At 38.0% G+C, this 22,886-nt stretch overlaps 2 long non-coding RNA genes across 2 annotated transcripts; one reads left to right on the top strand and one right to left on the bottom strand.

Annotated features, from left to right (window-relative positions):
- Window positions 1-344: 344 nt before the first annotated feature.
- On the bottom strand, window positions 345-22,231 carry LOC121731742. The gene is made up of 3 exons (XR_006036280.1): window positions 22,221-22,231; window positions 12,204-12,209; window positions 345-437 (listed from the first exon to the last, which is right to left on the bottom strand). It is a non-coding gene; the product is annotated as an uncharacterized LOC121731742 (long non-coding RNA).
- Window positions 5,114-16,951, top strand: LOC121731741. Its single transcript, XR_006036279.1, has 3 exons — window positions 5,114-5,196; window positions 7,032-7,034; window positions 16,942-16,951. It is a non-coding gene; the product is annotated as an uncharacterized LOC121731741 (long non-coding RNA).
- Window positions 22,232-22,886: the final 655 nt, after the last annotated feature.

Raw genomic sequence — 22,886 nt, 5'->3', positions numbered from 1 at the left:
TCCAACTAAATTGTACAACTAAATAATTGGAGATCCAATCGGATCAGGACCGCAATTCCCTTCCGATTATCCACAATTAAAAAGTTGCAATTTAGTTGTACGACCGTCTAGTCGACCAACTTGAAATTGTAAGATTGCGGTCGCTTTTAAAGATTCTTGGTGAAAACTAGTGACGCACTTAGGCTCGATTTATATTATGAATCCGAACGCGCGGTTTAACGGCTACACTGCAAGATCACAAGCAATTGTATCTTAAGTCGGCACTATATGATATAGGCGAACGCGTTGGCCGACGCGTTGGCCCGCGCGCTGGCCCAATGTGTAGAACAGGCGAAATACCTACCGCCAACGTGTGAACGCCCGTTCTACACATTGGGCCAGCGCGCCGGCCAACGCGTCGGCCAACGCATTCGCCTTTAAGTAGTGCCGACATTAGACTGGTCATAGCGGACCGCAAATTGCAGTTGGCACCGACTGCTCTAGAGCGGTCCCGTTAGAATTTACACCGACCGCTCAAGAACTGCTCGAGCGGTCCGTGTATTGCAGATATGAATTTAGTATAAAAACTGCAGATCACCGTCGCCGCTATTTAAATAAATCTAAAGTTACATACTAAAGCTTGGCCGCTGTAAAGTCGACCCTCGTAGCATACTCGTAGCATACATTTAGTATGCTACGAGTATGCTACGAGGGTCGACTTTACAGCGGTCAAGCTATAATATACTCGTATTATGCTTATGATCTCGCGGTGTAGTCTGTAGCGGCCAAGCCGCTCGTTCGCGCGGTTACATATAAATCGAGCCTTATCGCTAATCTACCAATATCGTGTCTCCATCGGCGTTCTCATCCCACCAAAGAGACATAAAACTAAAAATGGAACCTTTTTTACCAAGTGATCTTAAAGTTTTGCGCGGCCTATATAATACGGCTCTTGTTTTCCTTGTCCAAACTGCATATTGCACAAAATGGATTTGATATTATAAATGGATTAGAGATCTCGGGAGTAAAGCATTTATTTCAAAAGTGGTTTTCCGGTCTTTTCCGCGAGCGACCGAGACCGACAAAAATTCAAATAAAATGCCAGTTTATGACCTAGGCTATAGGTTTCATTTTGCTCTACGCCACTAAGACAACATGGGTCGCTACTCGCTAGACCAATATCGGTAGAAACGCCTCCAGTGGTTAAGAGCGTGGCTCTTGACTCGGAGGTCGTGGGTTCGATTCCCGCGTTGGAAACATGCATGTTATTTCCAAGTTTGGTTAGGACAATGCAGGCCGATCACCTGATGGTCATGTAATATGTCGGTCCTGCTCTCTCTCTCGCCAGTCGTGTCAGTATTACGTCCCACTGGGTTATGAGAAAAAAAGGAATAGAGAGTGCAGCTCTTGTGTACCTACGACGCGGACGCACAGACTTGGGCACTATAAAATTACTCCTGCGTAACTGGCCTGGTTTGAATGAAACCGGCCACCGTCACCGAAATCGGTGTGGGAGTTATTATTATATCGGCAGAAAATGAAACCTATAGCCTATTGTTCATAAAGTTGCATTTTATTTAAATTTTTGTCTGTCGTGCTTGCCGCGTTGATCGGAACGGTACCTTAATAAAGTTCAAATGTTCAGGTAAGTTTCGAAATATTATTGAAATATGTACTTATTTCGCTTTTAGATAGCTTCGATTTAAAAAACAATATTTGCGTGAACCTTTGAAATAATTACATCGTATATTGGTTATGTCCTTAGACGAATATTCCTTCCATCAGATGATTCGTTTGCTCGTTCGTAATTTTAAATTATATCCCGATATCTCCAAGAATGTAAAATGTAATGCAGTAAAATTATATTGTCATAGTCCTTTGTATCATCTGGAACGTCTGTATGCCGTGTATGATACTTTAAATAAATATAATCCAGTATGATATAATGGTGGTTTTATTTATATTGGTGGTTTAATAGCGTAAAAATATATTATTCTATAAAATAACAATGATGGCGAAAAGTAGATTTTTGCATCGCGTTGCGGTCTGAATTGACCCTTATTTAAATCGTCCCTGGACTTCCAAACGAATATTTCAACACTAAACTTAGCCAAGTCGATTTAGCTGTTTTTAAGCGAGTTTATATTCATTTTCTACCTGCTTTGTAGAGCAAATAATAGCTCCCACACCGGTTTCAGTGACGGTGGCCGGTTTCATTGAAACCAGGCCAGCTACGCAGGAGTAATTTTATAGTGCCCAAGTGTGTGCGCAGTACACAAGAGCAATCTCTATTCCTTTACTCTAATATAACCCAGTGGGATGGAAGACCGACACGACCGGCGAGAGATCAGGCGCAAGACCGACTTTTTTCATGCCCATCCGACGCATGGATCTTCTTACTTGTCAGACAATCAGGTGATCAGCCTGCACTATCCTAACCCAACTTGGAAATAACATGTTTCTAACGCGGGACTCAAACCCACGACCTCCGAGTCAAGAGCCGCGCACTATACCACTAGACCACGGAGGCGTGTAGAGCAAAATAAAACCTATAGCCGAATTCATAAAATGGCATTTTAATTGAATTTTAGTCACTCGCGGTCGCTTACGGCAAAGATCAGAAAGTCATCTTAACAGTCACAGCTTGAACAATCTTATGTCACATGTTAAGGCCATCTCCTGAGCAAACGACCTTGACCATACATTTGCCGCGTTACCGAGATCGCACCAAAATCCATTTTTTTTATCTTAGTTCAAAATTGACCTAAAATTCAAACCGAAAATATTATGTAGTTAATGAAATTGTCTATCTATTGGTGTGTGTTTCAAATAAACGTAATTTATAAGTAGGTACTAGGGAGATACAGCCGAATGTATGCTTGAATTTAATAAATTGGTATTACCTCGGAAGCTGATATTATCATAAGTATAATAAACAAAAATAGGAAATTTATAACGGAGAAAGGAATGTTCATATGCTGAAGGTTATTGCTGTAGTTTATTATACTTTTGTAGTGTAGCTTATAAGACTCTAAAAACGATAAATTACGGCATCTCCGTAGGGGGAGCGTCTTAACAGTCAAGTGTTTGAACAATCTTATCTCACATGTTAAGGGCCAAATCCCACACAAAATATCGGGATCGCAGTGAGCATTTGTCACCGGATCTTGGGGGATTACGATATCGATGAGTCGGCGAACTTATCGACATCTCTTTACAAATATACCCTTAATATTCTCCTATTACGGCATTATACAGGGTGTAACAAAAGTAAGTGATAATACTTTGGGGTGTGCATGTGTCCCTTATACAGATGTCAATCTGAAAGAGGCAGTGCTAAAGGAGCAATTTTTTGTGATTTGTATGGGCAGCTTTGTCTGGAATTTTCCCATACAAAAAATTCTCTTTTAGCACTGCTACTTTTACATCTAACTCTATACAGAGGACCCATACACACTCATTATCACTTAGTTTTGTTATACCTTATATATTAGAGACGTTAAGAAAATATTATATTTCATAAAAATCATTTTTAATTAAAATGTTCCGTTCAATTCGGTTACATATTTTTCTTTTTCTCAAATGAAAAAGATCAAAATATATATACTACTACAAAATAGATTATAAGAAAAAATGCAGCTTCAATTTTCTTCAGCCTTCAATAAAATTGAAGCTGCATTGTTGTTCCATTATAATGGCGATGTGGTTGTAGCAACTTTAAAATTGAGAAAAGTGTATATCAGTACACAATTTGAAAAATTCTGCTCGATAAAAAAAAATCTCAAAGATGACTGTTATAACGCTGTTTTTCATAATTAAATCATTTTATGGCTAAATTACACACTTTCTAGAAAAAACAAAAAATATAATATTATACCTAACGTAAACGATTTGATATATTTGATTTGTGTAATACTAAAAACAAAAGGTTTTTACTCCTATTTTCTATTATCAAGGCACGCGGCGAGCGCGTAACAGCCACTGTACAAGGCGCGCTGATATGAATGTTATTTTAATGTTCTTAACGTCGATATTCGTACTGACAGACATCGACCTGCTAATTTTAGGGACTACTGGGCCTAAAGAGAGTGTTGCATTATAGGAGTAGAGATATTCTACATCGCACACACTTTGGCACTTTAACTGTCATCACACCGGTGTGGGAGGTAGGGTTACCATCTTGTTTGGCAAGAAATAAAGTATATTCAGATCTCTGAAGTATTTTCAACAGTATTTTAGTAAAATGAACAGTGCGATCGAGGAATTAATTAGAGCTTCTGTCAAAACTAACCTGAAATTTAAAAAAAAGTCTGAGCGTCTTGGTTTAATATGCCATAATAAAGTGTTGACATTTTGATGCTGAAAACAGTATTTTGTATACTTTATTTTTCTTCAACAGTAAAAAGTATAATTTAATGAAAAACAGTATAATACTGTTTAAAACAGTATGGTTGGCAACCCTAGTGGGAGGTATTATTTGTATGCAAACAAACGTAGGCGGTGTTTCAAGTATTATGAAAGCGCTCGAAGTCGCCGACAATATTATGTCAGTTTAATTTGACCGTACTATTACAAATTACAATATGAATAATAACAGTAGACCACCTTTTACTACTTGAATCGGGTGCACGCACATTTTGAATTCAGATTTAGGTAGCAAATTGGAATATCAAGCGCGTAATACTAAACTCTGTGATACAGTTGATTGGTGTAACGGACAATAAATTGGCTCCCCACACATTCCCAGCACAACAGCTGGGGGTAGGATCAACAGTCGTAATCAACACGAAAGTCCTCTGATGTAAACTTAGGTACCATGCAACCATAGAGTCGTTGTATTGTACTGTATGTTATTTAAGCTGTAACTAAATCAATATTGTCACAGCCTGTCGGGAACCACTCAATAGCAATCACCTGGTGCCCCGCAAACAGTCGATATTGGTTCAGCTCATTTATTACACGATTACCTTACAGCTTAATTGAAGCTATTACTACCTAAATGTTGCCCGCAATTCCTTTATCAGGAAACCGTATTTTTAGGGTGGTTTAATGCGGTGGCACGAACGTGCTTGGCGTCTATACCAAGAGAGAAATGTATGTAAATGACCGCGCCGCTTTATTATAGGTATTAATACCTCGGTCGTGGGAATAGCAGACATAATAGCTTTTCAATTGTTGTGCGGAGCCGGGTGCCGCTTGGGGCTTGATGGGTTATCGGTTAAATCGTTTGTTTGTAATCTCGCGGTGTAGACGCCAATTCGCGCGTTCGGGCGTGTGCATATAAATCCAGCCTTACTAAGAAGGCTGCCTGGTCGCGCTTAACCTCAACAATAACGACTCACGTTTATATAAGAAAGATCTGTGACGTCCAGTGAAAAGGAGGTCGCAAATATTGGGTAAAAGCCTGTCCACACTACGCGTTGCGTCGACGCAGCGCTGCCGTTGCGTTGTTTAACATACAAATAACCAAGGTGTTCACGCGACGCGCTACGTCGTCGCAACGTACAAATGACGGACAGCAGCCCCCGAGACGAAGCGGAAGGGGGTGTTAAAGCTTAGGGTCAAATCAGACCGCAACACGATGAGGCAAGGCGAAACGCGGCGCGGCATAAATTTGTATGGATTTGACAGATTTCAATTGCGTGAGACGTCTTGCGAATCTGTCAAATCCATATAAATTTAGAAATGCATCTAATATAACGCTTCGATGATGCAGCCTCCGGCGTGTGGCCGGCTATGCGTCAAACGGCAGCGCTGCGTCGACGCAACGCGCCGTGTGGATTGGCTCTTACACATTTTTTGGAGCGTGAATTGACAGACGCTTCCGCACTGGGCGCGGTGTAATTGCCTGATCGGTGACCCTGGTGCTCTCAAATTGATCCGTCATTCGTGTCACTTATAAGAAAAAAAATAGGATGGGACTGTTTTGGCGGGTCAATGTTGTAGGGGATTGGATGTGACGCTGCTATAATTTAAAATGTTATGATGGTTTCCGTCAATATAAAACAGCTGTTTCTTTTAGTGGTATTTTACAACTTGGCGGCGTCTCTTTCGATTCTGGCCACACTGAGGCCCAACCGATGATATGTACTATCAGATAACTTGATCCCAAGGCAGATGGATGACCTAAGTAATTTGGTCGCGTTAAGTCAAACCCTCAGAACAGGAAAAATAATATGTGGTCAAGCCCATCTCACCGAACACAGCTAACATTGAATTGACATAAGTCGACGAAATGATGTAGGCCGGACGACGTCCGTCAACTGCCTATGCATCAATTTCTTTGATGGTGCATATTGATTGTTAACTCCATACAAAACGCTGCCTGCACAGTTAGAGCATAAAGATGGCGATCTTCATTTTTAATTAAAACATAATAAGGGGCTACTTTTTTGGGGCCAGCGTTTTTTTTTTTGTTATAATGGAAAAAATAATTAGTGTATAAGATATTATATAACTATAACTGTATATAAAGTTAAGAGTAACTTCGCAGAGTGAGCACAGCTCTTAAACTTATCTCTAGTGCTGGAAACAGAAGCATAACTCCAAGTAGTTTATCTCACTTGTACTGACCAGCACGTCCGCGTCAGTACAAATGCAGCTTTATTTTAATTCAGAATTATTCGATAAGTTTTAAGTATTCTTAGCCGTGATAGTTTTCCTTTTAAATTCAGCATATTTCTATATATAGATTTTATACGTGGGAGAGCCATGCTTCGGCACGAATGGGCCGGCTCGACCGGAGAAATACCACGTTCTCACAGAAAACCGGCGTGAAACAGCGCTTGCCCTGTGTTTCGCCGAGTGAGTGAGTTTACCGGAGGCCCAATCCCCTACCCTATTCCCTTCCCTTCCCTACCCTCCCCTATTACCCTATTTCCTCTTAAAGGCCGGCAACGCACCTGCAGCTCTTCTGATGCTGCGAGTGTCCATGGGCGACGGAAGTTGCTTTCCATCAGGTGACCCGTTTGCTCGTTTGCCCCCCTTATTTTATAAAAAAAAAAATTCTTACTCCCGTGAATTTTTTCACATTTCCAGAAGCAACAGTTCAGCTGGTAGAATGGGGGGACACTGGACTCTTAACGATTTATATTTCATGAAAATGGTATTTTAATTCTTTGCATTGGCATACTCTTTTGTCAGGTATTATAAAATACTAGTCGTTTACCGTGCGGAAATTCATTCTTCTTCAACTTACCTATGATCTTTACCGGGTTTCAATCTATCTCCTTACCAAACTTTATCAAAATTAGTTCAGCATCTAAAAAGTTTGTTTGCCGTTTAAGGAATACTTACTAGTCTTCAGTTGTTTTAAAGGACCCGGATTATATTGGTCTTGAACTATTTTTAGAAGTCTATTTTTGAAGTTTATTGTTATAAGTAAATGTATGTACTATCAGAGAAGTTGATTCCTATGCAAATCGGGGACCTAAGTAGTTTGGTCGCGTTACGTCAAACCCAGCCGATCACAATTAACATTGAATTGACATATTCGACCAAATAACGTTGGTCTGTCAATTGCATAGGAATCAACTTCCTCGATGGTACATAATAAAGGAGTTATTAATAAACAAAGTTCACTGGTAATCTAGCTTTCGATTAAAAATAGCAGAAGCAAGAGATCATTCTACGTCACTTATTTTTCACACACAAATAACGTATTATCCTAAGATACGACCGTAAAATTTTTATTTAACAGGCGTTTTTATTTTTATGCGTAGTGTCCTGTCATTCCTCAATGTCATTCCTTCTTAGTTCTTATTTTTCCATTGAATACACGCAAATTTGTATTACGGGCTTTCATTTTACACAATTAGAGGTACTTGCGGCTACTTTTGAAAAGGCAACCCAACATTAATCCATTCTATACGTTCTAAAGATTATTTTAAAATAAATTTGATCGAAAAAAACGATTCCTGCAGGATTTTACGGTCGGATCCAATACTATATAGAAGAACCAACGTTTTACTTGAAAAGTTCCATAATTACCGATGCGAGGACCAGTATATCTTGATCCCTCGCCCATTAGGGCTCCGCACACTTAAGATTAATTATCAACAAATTTGGCAATGTGTATCCCTGACACTATGTATTTATTCCATTGACAAACTACCGCATTTACTGTCCAATAAATCTTTAGTTTTGAACTGTTACGATATAGATGTTATACTGCGTTGCCACTTATTATTATTATTATTATTATGTTTTTTTACTGAAGGCAGGTCAAGTAGCCCTGATGTCACTGCGACCCTTGAGGATCTATTGTGACTCCTTCGCATTAGAGTACCGTCCCCAACCCAATGCTGCTCATAAATTGAACGAAGCGGTTGGGGTTGGACGTTGGTGCCACGAATTTCCTCTGTGTAGTATACGTAGCGACCAAGGTGCCTGTTTCTACTCTGTAGCTAGCAGGACAGTCAAGGAGAAGGTATATAGGTGTCTCGTCCTCCTCGCAGAATCTGCAAGTCGTTAAGCTACTAAAACCTATTCTGTTAAGGTGCTTATTGAGCTTGCAGTGCCCAGTTAGACTTCTAGTAAAGATTCTTAATTGATTCCTACCCATGGTTAGCACTATTTCTGACAGTTTCTTGTTGAAGCCAGGAATTAGTGTTTTGGAGTGCTCAAGTCCACAACCCATTGCTTCCTGCTTAGTTCGCGAACCCATTCCTCGAGCACTTGCTTTGTAGTACTGGGAGATATTCCGCAGACCGGTTCTGGGCCATATATGAGACTCTCGGCCCCAAGCCTAGCCAGTTCGTCTGTGATTTCGTTGCCGAGGACGTTACTGTGGCCTGGGATCCATACGAGGCGTATTTTGTTGTCTCTTCCTAGCATGTTCAACGTCTTAATGCATTCCAGAGCCAATTTTGACGAAACTTCTGCAGCAGTTAGTGAAAATATTGGAGTAATATAATATCCTATTTCATTATTTAAGATTATTAAAAACATAGTTTAAATGATATTATGGCAAATGCCATTCCAACACGTTGTGTCAAATCTTTTTTTTTATACTTTAAAATATTGCTATTATAAATTTATTATCACAAACAATTTGGCTAAGTATCTTTAAGATTTAAAATTCTAAGGAACGTAATCATTAGAGGCCTAATTGTAAACTTTTTGTTATGTTTGTCTATAAAAATTCTAAACAAAATTAATGTCTGCATGATAATGCTCTCAATAGATGCACAGCACGTCAGCAAATTAAGCAAAAAATTGTGTTGTCCTATAACCTCAACTTGTGGTGCGTGCACTTACATCAGAAATATAATAAAAGCTAATGTGTGGTTATTATACTTATTTTTCGTCCCAAATGTGTACTTGGAGCGATAAAAGTTTATGATTCATCTAAAATTTTATATCCACGCTCGTGTCTTATTAACTAAATAGATTCGCTATTACATAAAAGCCACTCTAATACATAATAATATACTTAATATAAGGGAAATACTTGTTTAAAAAGCTTAAAAGTTAATTTACCATAAGCAGGCCTGTCCCACTCGCGCGTTTAGGTATCAAACTGTAAGTACCCCTTTAAGAGGATTCCACACCGCCATTTTTCCCATACAAACGCTGTCCCCTGTTTCCTCCCTGGATAATGCTAGTAGAGTTATAATTTTTTTCCTGAATATCTACGGCCACTAATACAATGTCCCTATGTTTTCCTTTTTTTCATAATTTAATTATTAAATAAGATATGAACGTTCAAAAACCCAAAAAAATGGCCAGATTTTCCACTGTGTTCAAACGTCCAGAAAACAGATTTGGATAGATTATACAAAAAAAGAAAAACATAGGAACACAGCTCAAGCCTTTTTTTAATCTTTAATGAAAAAAGTACTTAAATCGGTTAAGTTTTGGAGAACGAATCAGGGGACAACGAATCGTTGATTTTCTGGATTTTCTGCAGTAGTCTCTATCGCGTTCTGCGGTATAGGCTTGAGGTAAGGGAGACAGCTATAGATATTACACGTACTTTTTTTTCATTTCTCTAGCTGCTGTGGTATCCTCTTAAAGGGGCAGATCACAAGGGACTCACTTGCAAGCGAGCGGTGACGCGCGCGCAAGATTTTTTTGTCGCATATTCTACGTACTGATTTAACCGCTGTGACATAATCGTTATTAATCTGATAAATATGAACAATTGAAAAAAATCAAAGAAATATTTCAATAAAGTTATTTAAGACTACAAAAAAAGATAAAAAAAATCCACAAACATAGCAAATAAACCAATTTGTTACAAACAAACCGTATACTACACATAAATAAACACAATGCTACTATGTTTAAGTTGTAAAAAAATTCTGACCAGCTCCTACACTATAATCGAAATTCGAATATAAAACTATTATAAAATATACGTTGGGTTACTAAAATTTGATTATTAGTATAAAAAAGTTTGCTATTAGTAGCTATAAGTAGTAATTAAAAGAAGATTATTTTATTTTCTAAAAGGTGACAATCTTGATTTCGTCAGAAAGGGTACCTCTTACGCGATAGAAAGAGAGCGCACATGTAGGCAAATATAATTGTAGGCACCTAGCACTACGCGGTCGGAATTTGAACTTTATAGTATCGTAGCATGAGTTGTTATTTTTTTAAACGGGTTTCGCTAGTGGAAATTCTGTTGGTACTACTAATATATACTCTGTGCTATAAGTACATGTAAAAATGACAAGAAGGTATTGGAGGAAGATTAATTGTTTGAAATGGCTTCAAAGCTACTTTTGATAAAAAAAAAATTATATAATATGTTATAGTACCTGGAAAATTGAGATGATGACAAGGTCAAAGACTATTTTTTTAAACTAACCCGTCGATCGTGGAAAAACGAGACACAATAGAATTTCTATTGTGTCTCGGTCACCACTCACCGGTGACCGTATGGGGCTTAATGAATTAAAATAAGGATATAACGGTAAAAAATGAGTATTTCCAAAGTTTCCTTCAAAAGACAAATATAAGTCGATTTTTTTACATAAATTAACGAAATATTTATTTACCATTGGATAACTTATGCAATTAAAAACAGCTTTTGTTATGAAACCACTTTCATAAACGCAATATTTAATATACAAGATAGAACAAAGTTCTCCTATGATGCCTAAAAACTACTCTACGGTGACGTCATAATCGAGTAACAGTTTTTATCGAGCATTTTGTTCAGGTACTATAATATTTTATGAGATTTTTGAATTGTTATATCTTGGAAAGATTTTTAGCTCACTGCTCACACAATTATTCTTTCAACGATGTTTTTTTTTTCGGAAAGATTCTTTAATTACCACCAAGAAAAAAAAAGTCATCATGCCTATTGGGAAAGACATTGCGCCAAAACATTACCACAGATTTTCCTTTTCAACGCATGAAGTCGCAGACAGTCTAGAGTTTAAACGATTGCTTTATTAGGAATGCACCTGACCCTAACTTGACTACATACTTAAACCTAGATCTCAAAATCTGTAAGGACTAGAAAACTGATTTTTTTACACTGGTAACTTCAGTTCACGAAGATTAAATTCTCAAAAAAAATCCTCGATAGTTTTATTTTTACACAAAACTTTGTATAAGACACATTTTTACTTGAAGTTTGCTGTCTTTTCTTTCATATTTTTTGATGAAAGGCATTGATAGAACCTAAATTTGCTCAAAATACTATTTTCATAATCATTATAGTTCGTCTTTTATTCATAGTCAAAACTAACTTGGCGATGATTCCGCCTCGTCGTTTTTCACCTGGCATATGAAAGACGGGCGTGAGTATGAAAGACGGGCGTGAGTATGAAGAGAGAAGGATGATGTTTGATTTTTGGGTTAGTAGGGCCTTTTAGTATTACATTTAATTAAAATAACAGAACATAACGATTGTGAAAGTTACAAACAAAAGTTGCGTCAAAGTACAAGTAGGCTTTGCTACACAATTCCAGAGCTTAGATTCGAAGCTTTATTTGTTCTAAACGACTAACCGAAGTTGAAATTTGTTTGGACTTGAACAACCTAACTTTAATTACCTTAGCGATGACTAAATAAAAGTAAGGGATACGAAACAATAAAATGAAAGTTTAAGGAGCCAAATATTCTGTTAATTGATTGAAATGTCTATTTCTGAAGTTAATTTCAAATTTAGATGCCAAATTGTAGAATCCCTTGAATCGGAACAAGTTTTTTTATACGTGGGAGAGCTATGCTTCGGTACGAATGGGCCGGCTCGACCGGATAAATACCACGTTCTCACAGAAAACTGGCGTGAAACAGCGCTTGCGCTGTGTTTCGCTGAGTGAGTGAGTTTACGGGAGGCCCAATCCCCTACCCTATTCCCTTTCCTACCCTCCCCTATTTCCTTCCCTTCCCTACCCTCCCCTATTACCCTATTCCCTCTTAAAAGGCCGGCAACGCACATGCAGCTCTTCTGATGCTGCGAGTGTCCATGGGCGACGGAAGTTGCTTTCCATCAGGTGGCCCGTATGCTCGTTTGCCCCCTTATTTCATAAAAAAAAAAGTTTTATAAAGTTTGATAAAGTTCATCTTACTCTAGCTAGTTATAAAGTAGGCTCCAGGCATTTAAACACAAAATAAATATTATTACTTTGTTGTGATTTATTATGCCACAACTCCGTTACGCACATTTGTCCGGGATAAAAAGTATCCTTTTTCCTGTCCCGAGGCTCAAAGTATAATTATACCAAATTTCAGCAAAATTTGTTTAGCGATTGGGCGTGAAAAGGCAAAAGACAGACATACTAACACACTTTCACATATTTTGTAGTACTAGAGATCGCCCAATGGTCGAAATTCGACCTTAGTTTTAACGACATTAGGACTAATACCTATATTTTGTAAAAAAATATTGACTTTATCATATTTTTTTCAACTCTTGTCTCCGGGACTCAGCTGATCTCAGACTGGCTGTGTAAACATTGTCTTATAGTATCTAAGATTCCATAAAAAAAAAACTATAATCCATTTTCCATTTGTCACCTTGTTGTCAAAAGATTTCAAACATAAATAAAAGAGTATAATTCGTATGTATAGGCTTGTCACTCAAAAATCTTTCATTTTTCCTAGTGTGTGTTGTAGTGTGTGTAATTTTTTATTTGTTAAAAAACTGTATGAAAAAAGCATAATTTCAAAATAATATTAGCTCGATGCTCTCCTTCACCATATAAACTATAACTGTGCAAAATTTTATTCACCTATTCCATTTTTCGTCAAAGGGGAAACATAGTTTTTCATATTAATATATAGATTAGTATGGCTCACGTATTAATATACTAGTACCCTAACGACAATAGCTATAACTACACTAATAAAAACCGGCCAAGTGCATGTCGGGCCACGCGCAATATAGAGTTCCGTACTTACGACTTACGCAGATGTTCGTAAATCAAACCCGTCCCTTTTCTTTCTTGTCGCAACTCGTAAGACATCCGCATCCGCATGAAAATCTGTGTTGATTTAATGCGGATGCAGATGCAAATGTCCAAATTTGCGCGGATTCTCCGCATTTGAGGATGCGGATGCGAATATTCGCAACATCCCTTTTCCGTATTACCGCTAGTTTTAGATATTTTATTAGTGGTCAATGAATGTACATTTATAACGTATTTTACACTACAGTAACAACATCATCTCAGTACGTTTAAAGGAATCCGAACAATTTAAATGTGGATAACGTAATTATCCACATTTGAACTAAAACACAATGTCACAAAAGCCATTTTCAGGCCACCATTTAATTTCGATTACGGTCTGCTTTAATTCGTTTATTTATTTTGGGGACTTAATTGAGTTTTTATCTCATTAACACCCCCGGGAACTGTGCTAACAGGAGCCCTAATTGTATACAATTTGACAGTTGACCGCCGCCGACCCTATTCAGTTAACGAGGTTTCCTAAACAAGCACAGTTCAAACAGTTGACAATCAAAAAGGATAATTATAATTATTCTTCATAGTTATCCATAGTTTGGATAATTAGATTAGACTAGATTCGAAAGCGAAATGTCATTTAGGATTTAGCGATGACTTATGTCAAATCGCATAAATTTTGATAACGAATTTCGTCATCGTTTTTAACGGAAGATACTTTGTCTAAGGGGGCTGATCGAATATTCGTAAATCGAAATGAAGCATGGGCTTAATAATTCATAACCATCAAAATATCTTCCGTGGTTCAAAAATATCAGACAGACATTTTTTGGATGGTAAAATAAATAAATTATATATATTATGCAAATAGTTCAGAAAAGAAACCAGTTGTTGCAAAATTATTTATCAATGTCTAAGTTCTATAAATAAGACAAGTCTTTGAAGATAGAATAGATAATTTATTGGATTTAGTTTCAATTTGGGAACACGAATTTTCTCGAGTGTCATGAAACTGTCATAGGCAGAGTTCAGTAAAACAGAGAGTGGCATCATCGAATCGTCCCCAAATAATCAAAATAATACAGTGTGTAACAAAAATAAGTGATACTACTTTAGGGTGTGTACGTGTTCCTTGTAGAGAGTTCACTGCGAAAGTAGCAATGCTGAAAGACGATTTTTTTTTCACATTGGGCCCGAGCGTCTCAATTTTCCCCACAGAAAAGTTATAAAATTTAGTCTTTCAGCGCTGCTACTTTCACAGTGAACTCTCAACAAGGAACACGTACACACCCTAAAGTATTATCACTTATTTTTGTTACACCCTGTATATAAGTTAGGTTAGGTTATGTAGCTTATAAGTTAGGTTATGTAGCTCTTAATTTCGTCAAAATGCGACGCTTATATACCAACATCCTTCTGATTTCTGATTCCACTTAACTGTAATTTAATGAAGATTTTGACATCAGCCTGCACATATATTATCAGTCCAACACTTCATTAAATAAAAGTTTGATCATCATTAATTTATATCTCTGATTGCGGCAGTTACACTTATACGGCCATTCCCAATATTTGATCTATCTCTGGTTTTGCCCTACTAGAGATAGGAATAGCTCACAATTGACATAAAATATATGTCTCTAATGTCTAATGTGAGCTATTCCTATCTCTAGTAGGGCAAAACCAGAGATAGATCAAATATTGGGAACGGCCGTTAATCTGTCCGTCCGCGTCTGTATACACAGTGTACATTTTATTAGTAGCGGGGTGTTATCATTAGACATTAGCTGACAGTCAGCGGGCTGTGACGGGGCGTCACTTGTTGCGCAGAGATCGATACGGGACCACCTGCCGCGTCCACAAACACCCGACGTGACGCGACGCGACGAAACTTAGCACAAAAATTAAGCTAGGTTTATATGCGGTGCAAACACGCGGTTTGCTGCTGTACCGTGACATCACAAGCAACAGTATGTAAAGATTTATTTAAATAGCGGCGCGATCGCGCTGTCATTTGCTTGTCATCTCGCGTTATAGTCGCCAAATCGCGCTATAGCGCCGCCTCTTGTAAAAGCCTTAACCTAATGGTGGATTTACACGGGTCGATTTTAGCCGTGCGGCAAGTCACTAGTCAAATCGCCAGTTCAAGCCGAATCGCCACCCCATTAACACAGTTCTACAGTGCATTCTGCGTGAAAATGTCGCGTAAAATAGTCGCATTGCGTAGGGGCATTGAAATCGCTCGTCGATTCATTATTGGAGAAATAATTGACCAATTAAAATGAAGAAAAAAGTACTTAGATAAGGCTACAGTGCAGACAAACTATTCGTGACAATGTCGCGTAAAATAGTCGCATTGCGTAGGGGCATTGAAATCGTTCGTCGATTCATTATTGGAGGATTAATTGACCAATAAAAATGAAGAAAAAAGTACTTAGATAAGGCTACAGTGCAGACAAACTATTTATTTGCAGCAAGCGATCGCTTGCGACTCTCTTTGTATATTTTTTTATCTATATTTGCGACTGAGCATTTGCACGGTCGATTTTAGTCACCAGCCACATGCGGCCAATAGCCGCTTGGCAAATGTCGGTTAGCAGTCTACTTTTGGGACTTGAACCGCATGCGGCGTAGCCGAATCGCCATTTAGACAGTCGCCCGTGCGGCTATAGTCACCCGTGGAAGCCCCGCATAAGCATTACTAATTGAAAACTAAGTACGATAACTAATAAATAACTAATAGTATATACTATTGGGGAGATCCATAGGGAGATTGGATCCATGCTTGTTAGATCCGGTTACGTATACATAATGTTAGTCGTTGTCGGCTGGATTAAATAATAATTTAACAAAATACATAAGTTCGCCTTTATGCTATAAATCGATTTCTAGGCAAGGGACCATCACGCTAGGTGATGTACGACGCTACAGCGAAGCTACTACACAGCCAAGTATAAGAAAACGTATAAACTAAACAGCACTACGCGTCAGCTACGCAACACAAAACGTCAGTACTATCGGACATGAAGTGTCGTGTCGCTTTGCTGCAACGTAGTCTTGTAAGCCATTGTGCGGTCTCGCCTTTAAGTCTAGTATTACTGAATACTGTCTGAACCTAGACGGATGTAATGATGCCTCTCAAGTTTAAATCCTACAAGCATTAGGCCATAGAGCATGGCAAAGATTTATCTTGGCGCATATGGTTAAAAGTATATTCGATATTGAAGATAAATTAAAATAGTTGACCCTTTCTTACCCAACTGCGTCATAAAAACTACGTCCACCTTTTTTAGATAATATATTATACCGTGTATAATATTTAGATACTAGCTGTCCCGGCAAACGTTTCTTTGCCATATAAAGTATTTCGCCCGTATTATTTTATTGATGTAACTAAATAAGTATGTCACCATGGCAACGTCCATCGCTATCCCGTCGCACAAACAATGGTCGCCGTCAGTCTCGAGTTGTAATAATTTACTATTATTTATTCAACAAATGCACTTATCAATATATAAAGTACCCAGTAGCCGATTCTCAGACCCACTGAATATGCATATAAAATTTGGTTAAAATCAGTAAAGCCGTTTCGGAGGAGTACGGTGACTAACATTGTGACACGAGAATTTTTTATATAAGACTAGCTGTCCCGGTGAACTTCGTGTCACTTTAACACCTTCCCTGGACTTCTACGAATATTTTAACACTAAAATCAGCCCAATCCGTTCAGCCGTTTTCGAGTTTTAGCGCGACTAACACATTTGAAAATCCATTTTTATATATAAGAAGATATTCATAATGACAGCTTAGATTAAGCAAGGATAATGGGAATAAGATAAAAGCTTGCGACAGTAACAAATCACCAAATAACGTGATGTAAGATATGGCCCTTTATCGCTTCTTTATAGAATCGCCGAGCAAAATGCATGGAATCGACATAAGAGTTCGATAACATAAAGTTGACGTTTGACTCGTGAAATGTCAATTCCGTACATTTTGCTCGGCGATTATTTAAAGGAGCAATAGTAAAACGTCTTGGCTAGGGGCTCTGAACTTTTAGAATAACATTCTCACAATGAGATCTCGCAAAATGTTTACAGCTTTCGAGAAAGAAAATTTAAAATTCATTAATGAAAGTTCGCGAGAAAATTATTTTCCTCTAGAAGGTTCCTAATTACCCCTATTAAACTTCGCAAAATTAGGTGATTTCAAACGTAGCGTACATTTGAGTGTAACGATATAAATGGATATTTTTATCATTTTAAAAAGACTGATTTTAATTTTAAAAAAATAATTGGGTATATTATTACTGTAATGTTTTCACGCGACATGGCAACACCAGCATAAAGAGGTAGAAACACTGACCTCTATAATACACTGGACAGGCTATGCCGTACAAAATGACAGCTATTTCTTATGCCGATTTGAAGCGCCGCGGTGAGCGTACTGTGAACTAATTTATATAGAAAATGACAACCGCCATTTACAAAATAGTAGTTCCAAGTACACTCACTACTGCTTTCACCATAGACTTTATGGCTTTCACATAGCAATCAGCGCCAATATGGCGACTTTCAAATAGGCATATTTTATTGATAGCGATCGCCTGTCCAGTGTATTATAGAGGTCAGTGGGCAGAAAGTTTTGTTAGACGTTTGACAATGTCAATGTGAGGGTGGAGCGTCTGCACTCTCGCTACAAAGTGAATTTCTGTTCCTTTGTGGTGAGAGTGCCGACTCTAGTTTTACCCATCTTCTCCGGGGGAGGCTCCTAAACGAAGCGCGCATAACGTCGCCGAAAAAGACTGTACGTGATAAAGTGTAGTTTGATTGTGTGTGTGAATGTGTAAAAAATAAGGTATATCAGGATAAAATTATTCGGCGTGCATTGCATCCGTTGTCCGATATTGCCATAACAAAAATATTTACTTAGCATGGCATTAGACGTGATGTACGCTACTAGCTTTTATACTATTGTAGTTATATGATTGTATGCTTTGAATTAATAATAAGTAAAATATGAAATATTCTTGAACATGCCAGATTTTGCTCGGATTATTTACTGTATAATGTATATTATGCTAGTAGCACCCTCTGCTCTGGCCTCTGCATATGGGTTGCTGCCGAAGCTACAGAATTTTTTGGGCCATGCTAAGCCCAGCCGACAGAATAACATTGACTTGACATAACCCGACCAAATTACACAGGTCCTTAAACTAGCAAAATCGTCTTAGGAATAGCAGCTTATAATGCAAGAAATCCGTCAAAAGCCACAGAAATAGTCTTGATTGATGTGTGTTGGCTTATTATTGCACTTTGAAATACTAATTTTATGCTAAGAGTAATCTATACTTAATATTATAAAGCGGAAGAGTTTGTTAGTTAGTTTGTTTGTTTGTTTGAACGCGCTAATCTCAGGAACTACTGGTCCGATTTGAAAAATTCTTTCAGTGTTAGATAGTCCATTTATCGAGGAAGGCTATAGGCTATATTTTATTACGCTGAGACTAATAGGAGCGAGGAAATAGAGGAAAATGTGGAAAAAACGGGGGAAAATTATTTGAAAGGGCTTATTTGGACGCGCTAATCTCAGGAACTACTGGTCCGATTTGAAAAATTCTTTCAGTGTTAGATAGCCCATTTATCGAGGAAAGCTATAGGCTATATTTTATCACGTTAAGACTAATAGTGGCTAAGAAATAGAGGAAAATGTGGAAAAAACGGGGGAAATTATTTGAAAGGGCTTATTTGAACGCGCTAATCTCGGGCACTACTAATCTAATTTGAAAAATTCTTTCAGTGTTTATCTAACACTGAAAGAATTTTTTTTTTATCGAGGAAGGCTATAGGCTATATTTTATCACGCTAAGACTAATAGGAGCGAAGAAATAGAAAAATGTGAAAAAAACGGGGGAAATTATTTGAAAGGGCTAATCTCACGAACTACTGGAGGAATTTTTCTGTTATTTTTCACCGACTTATCTGTAAGTAAGTAAGTAGACTACGTGAAGAATCATAGGCTATTTTTTGTGGACTAATTTGTCTGTGAAATATCTAATTTACGCTGGCGAAGCCAAGCGGTCACGACATCACGCGTAAATGGCTGGACCCATTTTGCTGAAATTTGGTATAAATATACTTTGAGTCCCGAAAAAGAACATGGGATACATTTTGTCCCGAAAAAATGTACGGTTACTGCACAATATACTTTTATGATTTGCGCGTAAACTATTCAATCTATTTTGATGGAATTTGGTATGGAGATACTTTGAGTCTCGGGAACGGACAAGGAATACTAATTTTGTCCCGGAAAATGTACGGTTCCCGCACAATAAACTTTTATGATTATCGCCTAAACTATTTTATCTATTTTGATGAAATTTGGCATGGAGATTGGAGATACTAATTTGAATCTGGGACAAGGAATGTTTTTTGTCCCGGGAAAATATGCAGTTCCCACACTATATACTTTTCTGGTTTGCGCGTAAACGATTCAGACGATGTACGGGAACAACTATTAAAACTAAAGTCCACGCGGACGAAGTCGCGGGCAACAGCTAGTAATCTGCTAAAATAAGTCATGAAAGCGCATAATTAGAGATTATCTATGACATTTTCAAGCGGTAGTCCTAAAGTAGCATCATATGAGACTTTAGCTCTATGTCAAGTACATAAGTATGAATCTGGGGGCACGGGAGTGCCCCCGCCAAGATGAGCTAAAATCTTATCCAAGACTAACACAATATCTTTACAAAAATGCTAAGTTAGGATGCGTACAAGCCTCGTAGGCTTGGGTAGGCTATTATTGTACAAGCGTACATGCATTCATAGGCAGATGGCGGCGTGGTGCACATAATATTATATTAAAACATTAGAAATCAAAATTAAGGGAAGAAGTAGTAACATATTATTTTATACGTTATCAAAATAATACAATCTTTTGGTTTGAAGGATTGTTCCACGGATTAATCAGACATAAATTATTCTCTACACCAGCGGTCGTCTCACTGTACTGGCCGAGGGCTACACATGACAATGTAAGTGCCACCGAGCCGCAGAGTGTGTGAAGGACGCTTCAAGAGCCCACCCACCCACCTGTGGAACCCACACGGCCTTTCTTACACCTACCGAGTAAATTACTCGACCAAAAAATTATTTTGGTCGAGAAAACTGTCTTTCCTTTATTTTCCTGTTCTGAGGTCTTGCCACTCTACTCGATAAGTGTAATTAGGCCCTATGAATGAATTGGCATTTGTTAACTAAACATTATCGATACATCCGGCCAAAATTGGCTAGTTACGTTATCATTAAATATGGCGTAATTTTAACCATTGTGTAGCATAGTCGAACATTCAAATATTTTTTTTTTACGAAATAACGGGCAAACGAGCAAACGGGTCACCTGATGGAAAGCAACTTCTGTCGCCCATGGACACTCGCAGCGTCAGAAGAGCTGCAGGTGCGTTGCCGGCCTTTTATGAGGGAATAGGGTAATAGGGGAGGGTAGGGATGGGAAGGGAAGGGAATAGGGGAGGGTAGGGAAGGGAATAGGGTAGGGGATTGGACCTCCGGTAAACTCACTCACTCGGCGAAACACAGCGCAAAGCGCTGTTTCACGCCGTTTTTCTGTGAGAACGTGGTATTTCTCCGGTCGAGCCGGCCCATTAGTGCCGAAGCATGGCTCTCCCACGTATAATTTACCTTGTCACGGGCTGCACAGATAACGGCCACGGGCCGCATGCGGCCCGCGGGCCTCAATTTGACGACCACGGCTCTACACGTTAGATCATTATGGATAACCATGATTGCGATGTCAATTGGTTCCGTTACGTTAAACTCAACCCTTTGATGGTACAATAATATTATAGACGAATATTTGACACGTTCATTGTCTCTGGTATTAGGATATCATCCTACCTAGCATACGCCAACGAGATATCTCACTCTACATGTTTTCTCGATGTTTGATGGTTTGTCTCTTCATCTCCATTCACCCTAGCATGACCAACATTTTTTCTCGCGTAGATATATCATCGAAATAACACATTTTTATAGAGTTTGGTCGAGATAATGTCGAGATTTTGACATTATGAGACGAGTAACTACTAAGACGAGTAACTCGTCTCATAATGTCAAAATTTAATTATCTCGAGAGTGAGATATCTCGTTGGCGTATGCTAGGTAGGCATGAGTTGACTTTTCATACATGTTTTATGGCATTTGCCATCGCTTTTTCTATATAATTTAAGAAGTATCCGGTATAATAGAAAGCATGCATCGTTCTGATAAACAACTTACGAGGGCGCCGTTCAAAAGGCTTAACTCGTATGAGAAAATTGTTCCAACCGAGTGTGAAATGGATGGAAACGATTCTTAAGTCTTAACATCAACACTCATATTATTATTAACTAGAACAGGGGTTCCCAATCTTTTTTAGTCAGCGGCGCAGTTACACATCACGATATTTTGTCACGGTGCCCTACCCTACCTATAGCTATTACAAAAAGATACATAAATAAATACCTTTATGATTATAGCTAGTTAAAGCAGATAAATAGTAATAAACAATTTATATTTAATCATCAATCAGCTTTACATAATTAGCATTATAATTTTATTTTATAATAATATATTTTTTGGATATAATATGGTATGGTATGGTATGGTATAATATGGTATCGGATAATGATGGAGGATCGACTCACGGCGCCTGTCCCACTTGCCGAAGCCATGGCGCACCAGGGCACCGCGGCGCACACTTTGGGAACCCCTGCACTAGAAGACGCCTCCGACTCCGTTGCGCCAAAATTCGTTTACTGCGCGGGAACCGTACATTTTTCGGTATAAATAGATAGACAGGCATACGGACAGACACATTTTTTATATATAATAATCACAGGTCAACAAAATCGAAAAAAAATTTGCTGCCTGCAAACTAGTAGCAGTTTCTATAAGAGTTTTGTGTGCACGATATATGTTTCTAAGAAGTTTTCTTTCTATCAGCTCAGATTTTTAAGATATTTCATTCCAAAGTTTCAAAAATCTCGTATTTTAGTCTATTTCAGAATCACATTGCAGTTGAAAGTATTCATTTTTATTAGTTTTGATAAATGTATGCCAGAGGGAGACACTTCTTAGGGTTGATTCAGACCGCAACGCGACGCGTAGATGCATTTCTAAATTAATATGGATTTGACAGATTCGCACGACGTCTGACGCAATTGAAATCTGTCAAATCCATACAAATTTAGAAATGCGTCTACGCGTCGCGTTGCAGTCTGAATCAACCCTTATTGAGAATGTAACTTGTTTCAATGAGTTATGACTAATTTCCCCAATATTATGACGGTTTTTAAAATGCTTTACCTAGCTCATACTACGTGGACTAACAATTTTTGTATGAAAAAAGAAAGTTTAGTTTTCAACTCTCATATTTTAATAAAAAATATAATATTCAATTTAAATTGAGATCTAAATAATAGAATTGTATATTTACTAAACATATTTTATCAAAACTCATGAAAACAAACTATTTCAAAAG

This window comes from Aricia agestis, chromosome 11, assembly GCF_905147365.1.
Source record: "Aricia agestis chromosome 11, ilAriAges1.1, whole genome shotgun sequence".
NCBI classification, from domain to species: domain Eukaryota; kingdom Metazoa; phylum Arthropoda; class Insecta; order Lepidoptera; family Lycaenidae; genus Aricia; species Aricia agestis.
This window is presented reverse-complemented; position numbering and strand designations above follow the sequence as displayed.